This window comes from Chiloscyllium punctatum, chromosome 6 (genome assembly GCF_047496795.1).
Source record: "Chiloscyllium punctatum isolate Juve2018m chromosome 6, sChiPun1.3, whole genome shotgun sequence".
Classification (NCBI taxonomy): Eukaryota; Metazoa; Chordata; class Chondrichthyes; order Orectolobiformes; family Hemiscylliidae; genus Chiloscyllium; species Chiloscyllium punctatum.
Genome location: NC_092744.1, coordinates 95,597,383 through 95,613,282, shown reverse-complemented (window position 1 = coordinate 95,613,282; position 15,900 = coordinate 95,597,383).

Below are 15,900 nucleotides of genomic sequence, written 5' to 3'. Positions count from 1 at the left end.
ACTTTGCTGTTTCTGATTACTGTATCGACTTCCAGCCTCGCACTTGCCTCCCTGCTGTTGAGAATCCCACCCCTCCCCAACCCCAGCCAATCCATTTGCAATCCGCCCTTGCAGCACTAGCAAACATGCCTGCCAGAATATTGGTCCCCTTCCAGTTCAGGTACAACAGTTCAAGCCCTTCCTGAACAGGTCACCTCTGCCCCACAAAAGATCCCAGTGATCCAAAAATCTCTGCCCCCTGCACCAATTCTTTAGCCACACATTCATCTGCCATATCCTCCTGTTCTTACCATCACTAGCACGGAGCCCTGAAAGTAAACCAGATATTACCCACTGTCGTGGTCCAGTCTTCTACCCTTTTTCCGAGCTCTATATAATCATTCTGCAGGAGCTTATCACTATTTCTACATGTGTCATTTCTACTAAGGGGCACAAAGACTTCTGGCTGCTCCCCGATCCGGCGAGAACGTTCTGCAGCCGCTCCGAGACATCCTGGACCCTGGCGCGGAGGAGGCTATACACCATCCGGGATTCCTCTTTGCAGCCACAGAATCACTTGCCTGTCCCCCACACTATCGAGTCTGATTAATTACCTCTGAAGTTATTCTGCACGCACAACCTTCTGACCATGGGATTTCTTCCTGAAACAGTTGGATTTGGTCGAATTGCTTTGCTTCAGGCAATGGGGAGATTCCAAAAAATCCTCATCAGGAATCCTCCATGAGTGGGAAAGAAGACTAGGCTTTTAATTTCACTCCAACACATTACTGTGATGAGCGACAGGGAAACAGAAAGGAAGCAATAGACAGTTTCTTCACAGATAGGCTACATTTTTCCATCTCTAAATTAAACCAGTAATATTATCAGACCCCATACTGGACCATGTGAGCTCTCCTTGAATATTGTCCGAACTATACGACTCCATCACATTCTCGAATCCAAGTCAGTGCATTATTGCTTTTGTTGTACACAGAATCAACTCATTAACAATAAATGATCCTACTTGTTTTGAAGATGTGCTAGTATGTGCCTACATAATGTAAAAATAAGCGTTTCGTTGCTTCACAATATCTGTGCTAAGATGAGTATGTTTTTTCTTAAACAAATACAGAAATTACTGGAAAAGCTCGGCCTGTCTGACAGTATATATGAAGAGAAATCAGAGTTGATTTACTTCCACAGTTTTATTCTACCACACAAGAAGAAATATTCATCCATATTCACCAAATACACTCTTCTCAAGATCTTATATGGTCAATAAAACATCCCTCAGTCTCAGGCTGAACTGTTAATTCTTCATAACGGAATGCCTTCATCCCAAGAACGAGCAAAGGGCAACATCTTTGAAACGTTTCTAAACCATTTTTTTTTCCGTTTAGGCAATTATAACTACACATGGCACATCAGATGTGATCTCAGCAATGCCCTGTACTGTTGCAAAAACATGGCTTAGATCATACCCAACACCCCTTGCATGAAACAGAATCATTCCATTTCCCTTCCAAATCACTTGCAACATCTTTGATGTGAATCATGTACTAAAACACACAAATCCCTCTGTACCACTGAGTTCTGCATTCTCCCTGCATTTAAATAATTTTCTGCTGTTTTGTCTTTTCCACGAAACAAAAAGTTCCCATCGCCTACATTACACTGATTTTTTTTTGCTGAAGTTTTGCTCACAGCTGTCTTCTGACTGTATGCCATTGTAGATGCGCTGGCCTCCCCCTCACTGTATCCCATTGCATACGCGCTGCCGTTCCCCTGTCTGTATCCCATTGTAGATGCTCAGCCCTCCTCCTGCCTGTATCCGAATGCAGATGCTCTGCCCTCCCCCTGTCTGTATCTCATTACAAACGCTCTGCCCTCCCCGTCTGTATACCATTGCAGTCGCTCTGCCCTCCCCTGTCTGCCTCCCATTGCAGACGCTCTGCCTTCCACTGTCTGTATCCAAGTGCAGACGCTCTGCCCTCCCATTGTAGGCGCGATGCCCTCCAACGTCTATATCCAATTGCAGACGCTCTGCCCTCCCCTATCTGTCTTCCACTGCAGATGCCCTGTCCTCCCTTGTCTGCATCCCATTGGAGACGCTTTGCCCTCTCCCTGTATGAATTCCATTGCAGACACCCTGCCCTCCCCCTCTCTGTATTTCATTGCAGGCGCTCTGCCCTCCCCTGCCTGTATCTCATTTCAGATCTTCAGCCCTCCCCTGTCTCTATCTCATTGCAGATGCTCTGCCCTCCCCTGGCTGTGTCCCATTGCAGATGCTCTGCTCTCCCCCTGTCTGTACCCATTCCAGACGCTCTGCCCTCCCCTGGGTCTGTATCCCATTGTCGACGCTCTGCCCCTCCCCAGTCTGTATCTCATTGCAGACACTCCTCCCTCCCGCTATCTGTGTCCCATTTCAGATGCTCTATCTCCATTTGACATCTTATTGAATGACTATCCTGATGCATGAGCAATCCAATTTATTTGTATGGGTTGTAATTTTTGATGACCTCACATAGATCCCTGAAGTATTCTACTAGTTACAGCTTTCCAATCACAAAATGAATAATGATCTCTACTCTGTATTTCCTGACAGCTCCCCATGGTGCCCCTGCTCCTGCATAACAGCCTGGGATGGTTATATGGCGTCCTCGTATGCTGTGTAATTTACTGAAATGACTTGAGTACTTCATTCTATTCTTATCGAACCCCATGGATGGGCATTATGGCCTTCTCCTGCTGCGTTGTCACGATGCTGACTAGCTGTATGGGATCATTCTCTCCCTCTGTAACAGTCTTGAGTGTAAATTGACAGAACAACGTGTGAGTTAGGAGCAGCAGTTGGCCATTAGGACCCTCCAGCCTGTTGCTTAATTTCGAAACATCATGGCTGGGCTGACTGTAGCTGACCACCCCCTCTCCTGTCTGCTCCAAATAAACATTCCCTCCCCTGTCCATCAAAGGACAGTCAAGGTCAACCTTGAATATCCTCCATGACCCAGACTTCACTGTTACCGGGGGATGAGAACGCCACAGATCACACAATCCAAAGGAAAAAGGAACAACGTTATCTCAAATGGAAATGGGAGTCCTCTTTCATTAAAAACTGTGTTAACCTCACAGCAAGTCAACTACTCTTTTCAGAAACAAGGGCACAGCAAATAGGAACAAACATATACCATTCAGCCCCTCAAACGTATCCCACAGTCCCATTGACTGTTCAGTCAAGTATTTATCAAACTTAGCTTTTTCTGCACCCTTGGAAAATAATCCTGACACCTTAAGGCCACAGATCATAGGAAATTGGAATTAGGCCATTTGGCCCATCAGGTCTACTTTGCAGTTTGATCCTGTCTGGTGTGTTTCTCAACACAATTTCTCCGCCTTCTCACTGTAACCCTTGATCGTCGTTTTAATCTAACCTTTGTCTTATAAACATGTTTGCATCAGTGTCTCTGTATGTGTGTGTGATTGCGTGTGTGTTTCTGTGTATATCTGTTTAATGGCAAGAGACAGGGTGGTGGTGGATGGTTGTTTTTGAACTGGAAGCCGGTGGGCAGCGATGATCCAGAGACAAAATTGTTGGGTCCACTTTTGTTTGTCATTTATATAAATGATTTAGATGAGAATTATAGAAGGCATATTTTGCAAATTTGTGGATAACATCGAGTTTGGGTGTCCAGTGGACAGTGTTTGTATGATGGTGAACAGCTGAAAATTATAAAGAGACCTTCATTAATTAAATCAATGATTCATAGAGATGTACAACAGGAAAACAGACTCTTCAACTCTCTCATGCCATCCAAATATTCTAAATTAATCCACTCCCGTTTGCCAGCATTTGGCCCATATCCCACTAATCATAAAGCCAGCCTTCATCAGTTTCTCTGCCAGCTTATTCCATAGAAGCACCACCCTCTGCAGGAAAAAAAATGTTGCTCTTCATTGTCATTCAAATATTTCTCTTCCCACCTTAAACCTATGCCTTCTAGTTTTACACTCTCCTATCTTGGGGGGAAGGAACCTTGACCACTCACCCTATCCATGTCTTTCAAAATTTTATAAACCTCTAGAAAGTGTAAATGTCACTCCAATCAAGACGGTTGGCTGGGCTTTCAGTCATCCTGGGTCTATAGTCTCAAATTCAGTAGTCGTACCTCTTCCTTCTCCATCAAGGCACAATTCCAAAAAAGTTTAATCAACTTGTTCAGGCATATTATGAAACAGCTCTGTAGGATTTGTAACTAGAATTTTCGGCGCAGTGGTAGGGACACTACCATCATTCAGCATTAACCAAGGCTTTTGTTTGTAGACCTAATGGTAAGGGGAGTGTCGTTTTAATCCGAAGGGGGAATGTAGAAGGGGTTGTGATATCACTCACTGGGCTGATGTATGGCAGATGGAGTTTAACTTGGATACATACGAGGTATCGCATTTTGATAAATCAAACAAGGTGAGGGTTTGTACAATTAATGCTGGACTTTGGTAGTTATGTAGAAAAGAGGGACACGGGGCGCAGGTTTAATTCTTTGAAGTGTGTGCTGCAGGGTATTTGAGGTTATTTAATTGCTCCGAACTTTGAGATTAGAAGTTGGAAGTAATGCTGAGGTTTTGCAGAACACTGATGAAGCCTTTTCTGTTGTACTGTATGCAATTCTAGTCGTTATGTTATAGGAGGGATATTATTATGCTGCAGAGGGTTGGGAAGAGATGTATCAGGTTGTTACCATGAACACTTCATCTTCTGCCTTGGGAGCCTACAAACACAAGGCATGAGCATTGAATTGAACAGTTTCCAACCAACCCTCACCCACCTAGATCCCAAATCCAACTCTCAAACTCATATCAGCCCTCTCGAGGTGACCTCCCTGTCCATGTTCCTTCCATCGACCGCTCCACACTCCCAAGCGACCTATCACTATCACCTCCCACCTTCATCCTCGTATCACCTACCTTTCCCCAGCCACACCCCCTACCACCCATTTTCTCTCAGCCCTCTTCCCCCTCCCCAGTCATGAAGAAGAGTCCTGACTGAAAAGTTGACTCTCCTTCTCCTCGGTTATTGGCTGACCAGCCGTGCCTTTTCCACCACCACACTTTATCTATACTGAATTCTCCAGCATTTGCAGTCCCCATTGTCTCTTAGCTGTAATTTTCTGTTAACATAATGTCATTCTCTTTTGTAAACGCCCATAGTCTAAGGGATATTTTCTTCAAGAACGTGGACAATAGCAGTTCTCTCAATATTTTGTTGATATTGTAATGCCTGAGCAACAGGTACAGGATGTATGCTTCCATTTATAAACAGGGAAGCATGTTCATGTTCCGATAAATCGCCAGTATTATTCCCATATCCAAGGTAGATTGAATTGAATTGCCCTACAAGCCCCAACATTCGTTGCCTCAGTCAGCCTCACATATCCCTATCAGAACGTGTAAATATTAATCGTTATTTTGAATTTTAATTAGATAATATTGAATTGAAACGGGTTAACTGGAACTATTAGCTCAGCGATTGTTATTGATGTCAGGATCCTAAATGTGTCTTGGGAGGATTTGCCTCTTCTATTAATTAAGGATTCGGTTCAATGAGTTATCTCATAGTATGAGCAGGAGCTCACCGACAACACGAACAGGGATCAGCTACTCCAGAGAGAGGGGGAGGAGAGATCATAATCTGAGAACATTAGACTGGAATGTTCCAACAATGGATTAGAATCTGAGAACATTAGACTGGAATGTTCCAACAATGGATCAGAATCTGAGAACATTAGACTGGAATGTTCCAACAATGGACAGGAGTTTAACGTATGGTCTTTACTGGATTTCCCAGCCTGGAATATCATTAGCTTGGTGGATCTATAATCTTCTGCTGGTTATTCAAGCTGGTTATCATCCCATCCTCGCTATAGTCGGTGTTCCTGGTAAATTATTCTATCTGTTCATTCAGCCAGGTTAAACTGAATTGCTGTCGATATTATATAAAATTTAGAAAGGTGGATGTCAACATTTTCAATTTCAATGAAATATTCCATTCCTCACAAATTGTATCGAGCAAATTACTCATGACAAATTATTCACCAATATGTGAGGAGAACCAGACTGTTCTCAATCTCCATAATCCTTCTAGCCCTGCACAGATGTACATTTCCATATCCTCCCCACTCACTAATCCTGTCCAATCGGGCCATCATGATATCTCCGTCTCCTTCTCCGCCTCAGTGCATCTTCTGAATAAAATATCAATTGTGTCTTTGTTAAATCTGGATACACGTTACCAAGTCCCTTCTGACCACATGTTAATTACAGAATAATTGCTCTTGAGTATGTTGAACTTGTTCACTGCACAGAATCAGTCAGACAGGCAGGCACTGCATGCTGCTTAAGACATTGCACATAATCTAGATGCACAGAATAATAATCTGTTGATATCTCATGAAGGAAATTAATGTAATTGAAATGAAACTATCATCATTTGTGAGAAAACGCCCATCTGCTTGCATCATGTCCATCAAAGAAATCAATGGGTTATCCTTCCCCAGTCAGGTCTGTGCACCTCACAGCAATGTGTTTTACTATTTACTGTCCTGTGGAACAGCTGAACCAGTCACTCAGTTCAAGATCCATATAACATGCTGGCCTGGCCAGGGCTGCACATATTACGTGCGAGAAGAACAAAGGTAAAGTTAGTTCCCTTCCTGTGCCTGTTTTCCTTATTCCGACATTTCATTTCCATTCAGGTAGGTGACCATTCCCTATTTCAAGAGAAATCTTTCTCACTGAGTCTATCCCCAAGAGTGATGGTCATCTGCACGGGCACTTCTGCTGCTGGCTTTAATGATGCTGACATACAAATGTAAGAAACTTTTAAATTCCACGTCAGTGGCAGTGCATAGAGACGGAATGGGGTTTTACATCATAATAAAGAAATGGAGACTGGGAAGTGGGGGAAAGGAATTATTATGATCATCATTTATATTGTTGTTGAGGCAGTATTTGGGATACTGTGGATAGAGTTTCTCTCCTTTAAAAGGAATGATCTCATTTCAACAGTGACAGTATAAAGAGATTTCACCAGAGTAATCCCTGGGCTGATGGTAAAAGAGGAGTGAGTGAAGGTTAATTTGGAGCACTGTCAGAGAATAAGAGATCATTGCATTGAAACTTGACAGTGATGGACAATCACTCGTTATGTTCTACACAGACACTGAGAAGATGATAAATTTCATGGCTTTTTTAAAAAAATTATTCGGGATGCATGATTCTGGATGTTTAAGTGCTTCTGAGGATAAAATCTTCAATCATATCCTGCCTTGATATCGGGGTCAATCCCTCAAACCTGAGCAGATCCGTTCACCCCATCTGTTAATGTTAATAGGATGGTATCTGTCTGGAGAGTGTTTTCTTCTCATAGAGGGTAGTGAATGTCAACAATTCTCAGGTCTCGAAAGTTAGGGGAGCTAGACCACTCCAAGTATTTAACGAGGTGATAGATGGATTTTTGACCTGTCAGAGTGCTGAGGGGGTGTGAAGAATTGGCCGTTAAAATGGAGTTAATGACAACAGTCGGTCAGAGATGATCGCATACAATGGCGTGAGCATCGGAATTATCTACTCCTGTTTCTTATGTTCTCATATTCTTTCTTTGGAAAGTGAATGGTTTCAATTTTCCTGGAAGTGCTGTTATTGAATGTTGAAGACAGTGAGAGACATGTATTCTGTGAGCCATCTCTGGGAGAGATATGGGCCAGATATTCACAGTGAATCTGAGTCTACAACATGACCAACAAATGAAACCCCAGTTGTCGTGAGGAGACACTCTGTAAAGAGATAGGAGGCCTCTTTCATAACCAGCCTGGATTTCCCATCACATTTTCCATCCCACACCAAACCACGCAGTGGTAATGACTGAATGGTATCCTGTGTTACTGCGGACCAGGTATTTGGAGCAAGTAGTCTCTATTTGCTCCTGTTCAGAGTGGTTGTGAGGACTGAAGGGAACATAGGAAATAGGACTGAGGAGCAGGAGTGGGTCATTAGACACTTTGTCATTGCTCAACCAGACAATAAGATCATGGCTGATCTGATTGTGGTCTCCGCAGCACTTTTCTGTCTGTCCACAATTTTCCTCCATTCACGTGTCTGTTAAATGTTGAATAAGCTCAACTTTGAATAAATACTAGGAAACTGCACAAAGTCAAAGTGCACAGGCAGCACAATTCTGTAAGGCACCAATGATTTATCTATCAGTCTTGTTCCTATCCAATTAATTCTGCTGCAGTTTATCATTGTTGATATGTTCATGGAATGTGTCTGTTGTTGATAGGTCAACATTTATAGACCATGTGTAATTACACTGGAAGTGGTGGTGATGAGCTGACATCTTGGGATGAAACTTCGGGGGAAAAGAATTCCTATTTCAACAGCCCCATGAGAATTTTTCATTCCTGCTCCGACCACTGTTGGAAAGTCACTGTTTCCTTTACCAGCCCTACTTCTCCACTGGTTACAACCGATTTGAAGTGTAACCTAGGACATTTTCCCGAAAAATGTGAGACACAGAGTCAAGCACGTACAGACACATACACAAATGCCCGTCTTAAGACGAAAAAGAATAAGGAATGGTTTCCAGAGTTGCATAGTAGTTGAACTCATATCAAATGGAAAAGTGATAATGTGTCCCAACTGCTATTCTGTCTCCGATATTATTCTACTCAAAGAAACTGCAGATATAAGACTTCTTCCTGGACCAGTTGGATTTGGCAGAATTTCCTTTCCTTCAAGCAGTGGAGTGATTCCCATGAATCCTCAACAGGAATCCTCCATGTTTGGTAAAGATGACTCAGGGATTTTTTACTCTTGGACGTTGCTGTCAGGAGGGTCAAAGTGATAGAGAGGAAGCTATCAGCTGCGGTTTACAACCATAAGATCATCGGACATAGGAACAGAAATTCGGCCATTCAACCCATCGAGTCTGATCCACCATTCAATTATGCCTGACAAGTTGCTCATCCACATTCTCCTGCTTTCTCCCTGTAACCCTTGATCTCTTTGATACTCAGGAACCTATCTATCTCTGTCTTAAATATACTCAATGACCTAACCTCCACCGCCTTCTGTGAAAACGAATTCCATAGATTCTCCATTCTCTGGCTGAAGACGTTTCTCCTTATCTCCATTCTAAAAGGTTTTCCCTTTACTCAAAGGCTGTGTCCTTGGGTCATAGAGTCTCCTACCAATGGAAGTCTTCTCAACATCCACACTATCCAGGCCATTCAGTATTCTGGATGCTTCAATTAGATCCCCCTCATCCTTCTGAACTCCATCAGGAACAGACCTAGAGTCCTCAAACGTTTCAAATGTTAAGCTTTTCATTCCTGAGACTATTCTCGTGAACCTCCTCTGAACCCATTCCAAGGCCAGCACATCCTTCCTGAGATATGGGGCTCAAAACAGCGCACAATACTCCAAATATGGTCTGACAAGAGCCTTATAGAGCCTCAGAAGTACGTCCCTGCTTTAACATTCAAATTCTTTCAAAATAAATGCCGTCATTGCATTTGCCTTCCTAACTAATGACTATACCTGCAAGTTTACGTTGCGAGAATCCTGGAGTAGAACTCTCAAGTCCCTTTGCACTCCAGATATCTGAATTTTCTCCCCATTTAGAAAGTAGTCCATGCTTGTATTCTTTCTACCAAACTGCATGTTCCCACAATTTCCCACTTTGCACTGCATTTATCACTTCTTTGCCCATTATCCTAATCTGCCCAAATCCTTCTTGAGCCGACCTGTCCCTACACCTATCATTGTATCATCTTCAACTGTAGCCAGGATGTCTTCAGTTCCTTCATCTGGATTGTTAGTGCATAAAGTGAAAACTTGTGGTCCCAACACTGAGCCTTATGGACCATCACTTGTCACCTACTGTCAACCTGAGAAGGACACTTTCATCGACACTCTTTGCTTCCTGCCAGACAGCCAAACCTCTATCCATGCTAGTACCTTGCCTCGAACACAATGGGCCCTTGCCTTACTCAGTAGCCTCCTGTCAGCACATTGTCAAAGACCTTCTGGAAGTCCAGGTGGATGATATCCATTGGCTTTCCTTGTTCAAAGCAGCTCTTTACATCCTCAAGGTATTCTAGCAGATTTCCCAGGCATGATCTCCCCTTGATGAAACCATGCTAACTTTGTTCTACTTTACAATCCACCTCCAACTATTAAGAAATCTCACCCTTCACAATGGATTCCAGGTTCTTACCCACCACCAAGTTTAGATTAGTCAGTCTGTAAGTTTCCGTATTTTGATTTACTCCCTTTTTTAAACAGGGGCATCACATTTGCGATTTTCCAGTCCTCCCGGAATCTCCCTGATTCGCGTGACTCCTGAAAGATCACTACCAATGCGTCACTGTGTCATCAGCTGTCTGCCTTAGAACTTTGGATTGGAATCCATCTGGTCCAGGTGATTTACTTACCGTCAGGCCATTCAGTTTTTCCCAGCACTTTCTCCTTGGTGATGGCCACCGTACCTAGCTCTGTCCTCTCACTCTTTTGTAAGGTAGAGGAGAATTTATTGTGGGGGAAAAGGAAAAGGGCAGAGAAACGAACCAGTTACTTCACATCTGTCTTCATGAAGAAAGCTCCAGGAAATCTCCGATGTACAGCAAGTGGTCACATGGGACTTGTGGAACAAAAGACATAAAGTCAATGCGTGTCAGCAACAACGCAGTATTTGAAAGTCTAGCTCGGTTGATCATTGCTAAGTCTGATGGGCCAGATGTACTTCACATCAAAATGTCAGATATAAAACAGTATATTAATTGAACAGTCGGTGACTGTGTTTTATTTTCCTGTAGATCCTGCAAAGGCCGTACGCCATTGTAGCTAACTGGAAGGTAGTAAACATGATCCAACTATATACGCAGGCAAGAAGAGATAATGTAGATGACTGCAAACCAATTAATTTTACATCTGTAGGGAAGCACTTGGAATCTAATATATAAGATGTGATATTGGGCATTTAGAAATGGACAGCAACATTTCAGAGTCTCACTATTTCTTTCTGACAAATAAATTATCCCTGACAACTTTGGAATTGTTTGATGTTGTTTCTTGCAGCATAGACAATGGACAACCTGTGGAAGTGGTGCATTTGGATTTTCAGAAGTCTTTCTGTAAGAACTCATACAATGAGTTCGTAAATGCAATTATCGTGAATAGTATTTGGAAGAATACATGTAATTGGAAAATTAAAGTTAGGTTGGCCTTCGTTTAAGCGAATCTGAATATTGATGTAGAGACATCATTAAGCAGTTGCATCGAGGGTTGGTGAGACAATTTTGTGAGACTCGGACAATTTTGTACAGTGTTGGTGACTAACCTAAGAAAGATTACACTGATCACAGAGGACGTGCAATGGACATTCTCCAGATTAATCCCTCAGATGACAAGATTTTCCGTGGGGGGGCTTGTGTTGTGACCTCCCCAGTTTCAAACAACACAATGAAATTTAGAAAATATACGAAACATGTGACAAGGTGGAAACAAACAGAATGTTTGTCTGGCTGTCTACTCTACACTTAAGGCAAATAATGGCAGGATAAGGGACAGGCCATTTAAGACCCCAATAAGGAGGAAAATCTTCACTCAGAGGGGACTGACGCATGCAGGGCAATGGAAACCTGCAGGCAGGGATAGATTATGGAGAATCCCCACATATTCCACAGGTATATCATCTGGAACAGAAAAAACAGGGAAAAGGTGGGACCTATTAGTGACTTGCCAAGTTGCATCCAAACTCAACTTTGTGGTAGAAGGCTGTTTGTGTGACTGGAGACCAATGTCCCCTGGTGTACCGCACAGATTAGTGCTGCATCCCTTATTATTCGTGGTAACCATAAGTGATGTGAATGTGAAGTGGGTAGGGGGAGCTTGATAAGCAAGTCTGTGTTGCAAACAAAGATTGACGGGGTGGTTGGCAATGAGGAGGAAGGCCTTATATTACAGAAGGATGCTGGTGGATTGGTCAGATGAAAATGATCAATGGCAGACGGAATGTAACCCTGATAAATATGAGTTGATGCACTTTGGAAGATGGAACCAGATAGGGGAGAATTCAATGAATGGCTGCACATTAGGAAGTTCAGAGGGTGCTTCTACACACATCCTTGAAAGTGACTGGATATGATCATTGATGAGTTAAGCAGGACCGTAGATATAGCCTTTGTTCATTGACCCAAAGATTATATGAGGTATATAGCACTTTGGTAATGCCAAATTAAATACTGTGTGCAGTTCTCATAGCCATATCACACGAAGGATGTGATTGTATTGGATGAGGTGCAGAGGAGATTCACTGAGATGTTCCCTGGGATGGGACATATGAACTGCGGAGAAGGGGCTGGATAAGCTCGAGTCGTTTCCCTTCGAGCAGAGAAAGTGAGTAGGTAAGTAATTCAGGTTTAAGATTACAAGAGGCATGGACAGGGTGAATAGACAGCAACTGTTCTTTCCAGTCAAAGTGTCAGCTTCCGTACAGTCTGAAACCAGGGAACGGAGAATGGAGAACAGAGAAACATGACACAACTACTTCACTTCTGTCTTCACAGAAAAAAAGATATAAACAAAACCTTCCCAGCAATAGGAGAAAACCTGAGACTGAATATATATATATATATATATATAGTATGAAATTAGTAAATAGACTGATTTGGGAAAATTATTGGAACTGAAAATATGGGCATAAAAAAAACTTCAACATACATTGATGAAATGGGAAGCATATTTAAGAAACTGACTGGTAGATTAATTACGAGAAAGCAATAGATGAACTAAACTTGGATTTTCAGAAAGATTTTTAATAGAGTCCCTTTTGGCTAAGAACAAGTGTCTGTTCATATCAGGACGGGTGTCGAGTTGCGAGTCATCAGAGCTCATCGAGATCATCGCTGGATCGTGATTGGACGGTGGAGGATCGTTTGGTTGTGCTATCCTGAAATTGGTGGATCTTCATGCTGGCTTCGGCCTAACACCAATTCAGGGACCAGCCAAGCTAGGAGCTATGGCCTCAGCAACAGCCCGGACCCCAGGCCAGGGCATTCGCAACACAGTCAGGGTAACTGTGCAGAAGGTGGACGATCGTACGCCTGTCAATTGGATGGCGTTCGTGAAGAAGATTTTGTTCGAGTGCTGTGGGTTTGAAGCTGACGAAGCGGCTGGGGGAGGGGTCGAGACTGTCACGCATCTCCTGGAATGTGCCTATGCAGAAGACGTCTGGAGAGGAATGCAGTGGTGTTTATCGAGCTTCGCCCCGAGCAGAACTGTGACACGGCACTCCGTGCTCTATGGAATGTTCCACAGGACGCACACCAAGACGAACATCAACTGAGCCTAGAGGATTGTCAACTCAGTGAAGGACGCTCTCTGGACCTTCCAGATGAAGGAGTTGATCCCGACTGAGTGCTGCAGACTGGGACATTCCAAGGTCCAGGAAAACATGTTGAAGGACGGGTTGAAGCTTGGGGCAACTGCCACCAAGGTGCGGTGGGGAAAGACCACCGCGTAACATCTGGCTCCCTAAGAAGAACAGGGGGCCCACGCAGTGATTTGGACTATGCTGACGCCTCAGCTAAATATATGGACATATTTTTGATAAATGTACATACCTGTATAAAAAATGATAAACTCTAATATCTGCATTTAAATGTTTATACATGTATGGCATGACAAACTGTACAGACCATCAAATTATTTTATGAATAAAGTATATTTTTGAAATTAAAAAAGGTGTGTGCTGCATGTAGCATTTTCCTGGGGCAGGCAATTTCGATGTGACCTTGAGGAGCGTGAAGCAGTGCGAGCAGCTCCTGAAGGTCTTCAAGGAGAAGGAAGGGGAGCCTCTGTTCTCCAACTAATCAGCTGTTGTGTGTGTGTCCTGCACAGGGCAGTCATGTTAATGCGATTCATATGTACAGCCCCCAAGTTCCAGCAGCTGATGTCCTCACCTTCCTGGGAATATACGTCCAGGTTGAGGCAGAAAGCACTGATGTGGTTGACCCTTTGAGAATCTGGACCAGCAATCGGCAGGTCAGGGTAACCCTGAGGGTCAATGCCATGGGAACATCCTCTACACACCCTCCAGTTTTGCAATCGGAGAGAGAAGAGTGTACTTGACATACGGAGTGCAGCCAAAACTGTGCCAAACCTGTGGGAGGTCAGGCCACATTACGGCTGACTGTACGATTACTATCTGTCAGAACTGCAAGCAGGAAGGTCATCCGACCAAGGAATGCAAAGAGGCCAAGAACTGTAATCTGTGTGGAGAGGCGGACCACATGTACATGGCCTGCCCAAGACGAGCGTCTGCCACCTATGCACAGACTGCCAGAGGTGGACGGTAAAAGATAAGCAAGGCACCACAAACCAGCAAGGGAACGGTGTCTGATGGCACCCAGAAGGAAGGACAGGCTGAAGCGGAGCAGACAGCAGCCAGCAGGTAGGGACAGCACTGATCCAAGCTCCTACAGGACAGATGGAGGCAATGGAGGAGAGGGAACCAAGGAGGCAGAGAATTGGATTCCTTTCAAATAAAGGAGGCGGAAAACGCGCCAGGCCACCAAAACCTCCTAGCAAAGGGGGAAACGACAGCTGCACAGTAAGGATACAGGCAGATCCTCGAATGGTGAAGATGGGCAGCATGGTAGCACAGTGGTTGACATTGCTGCCTCACAGCGCCAGAGACTAGGGTTCAATTTCCGCCTCAGTGACTCTCTGTGTGGAGTTTGCACATTCTCCCCGTGTCTGCGTGGGTTTCCTCCGGGTGCTCCGGTTTCCTCCCACAATCCAAAAATGTGCAGGTTAGGTGAATTGGCCATGCTAAATTACCCGTTGTGTTAGTTGAAGGGGTAAAATGTAGTGGAATGGGTCTGGTTGGGTTGCGCTTCGGCGGATCGTTGTGGACTTGTTGGGCTGAAGGGCCTGTTTCCACACTGTAAAAAATCTAATCTAATCAAAGATGGGCTCAGGGAGGGTCATCATCAGAAGATGAAACAGAGCGCTGCGGGGAGAAAGGAGGGCAGAACCTCCCAAACAGGAAACGACGAACCCTCTGAGGTTGACTGGTAAAGGCCACCCACCACCAAATGAAAACTAGGAGGGAGCCACCACCCCACAGCTCCAGGTAACTGGGAGCAGCGACCCTCTTCTGATGTGAGCTGAGGATTAAGGAAACCATTGCCTTCTCATGTCAAAGCCAAATTTGAGGAAGATCCTTTGGTACTCTCCCTGCTATAAACAATGTTTGCTTGAATTAACGTCCATTCCCTGTGCTTCCAGAGTCTTTGTCCCTCGCTGGGGAATCACGCTCCTACAATAAGCAAGGACATACAGATCAGAGGGTAAACTAAAAACAGACTGAGGCATACAGGCTACACCACAAATGGCATGCAATAGGCAAGATCAACGTGAATAAGATCAGCACTATTTGAATTCAGAGTTTCCACTACTCAGTTTAATAATGGGCTGGGAAGATACTGTTCATGAGACGCTGGTTTGTACTGTCTGCCTGATGGAAGAGATTGTAGGTGATCCAGTGTGCGAATGGTCTTTGGTTGCCAGTTTTTCGGCGGCAGCGAGCCTTGTAAATGGAGTCAATGGATGGGAGGTTGGCTTCCTTCAAGGCATGGGCTGTGCACACAACCTTCTGTCATTTCTCTTACTGTCCTGGGCTGGGCTATTGCCACACCAGACCATTATGCACATGAATGGTTTGCTCTCAGTGGTGCATTTGTAGAAATTGGTCAGGATCTTTGTGGGCATGCCAAATGTCCTGAGCTGCCAGAGAACGAAGATGCCTTGTTGTGCCATCTCGACTGTTACATCTAACTGGGAAGTCCAGGACAGGATGTT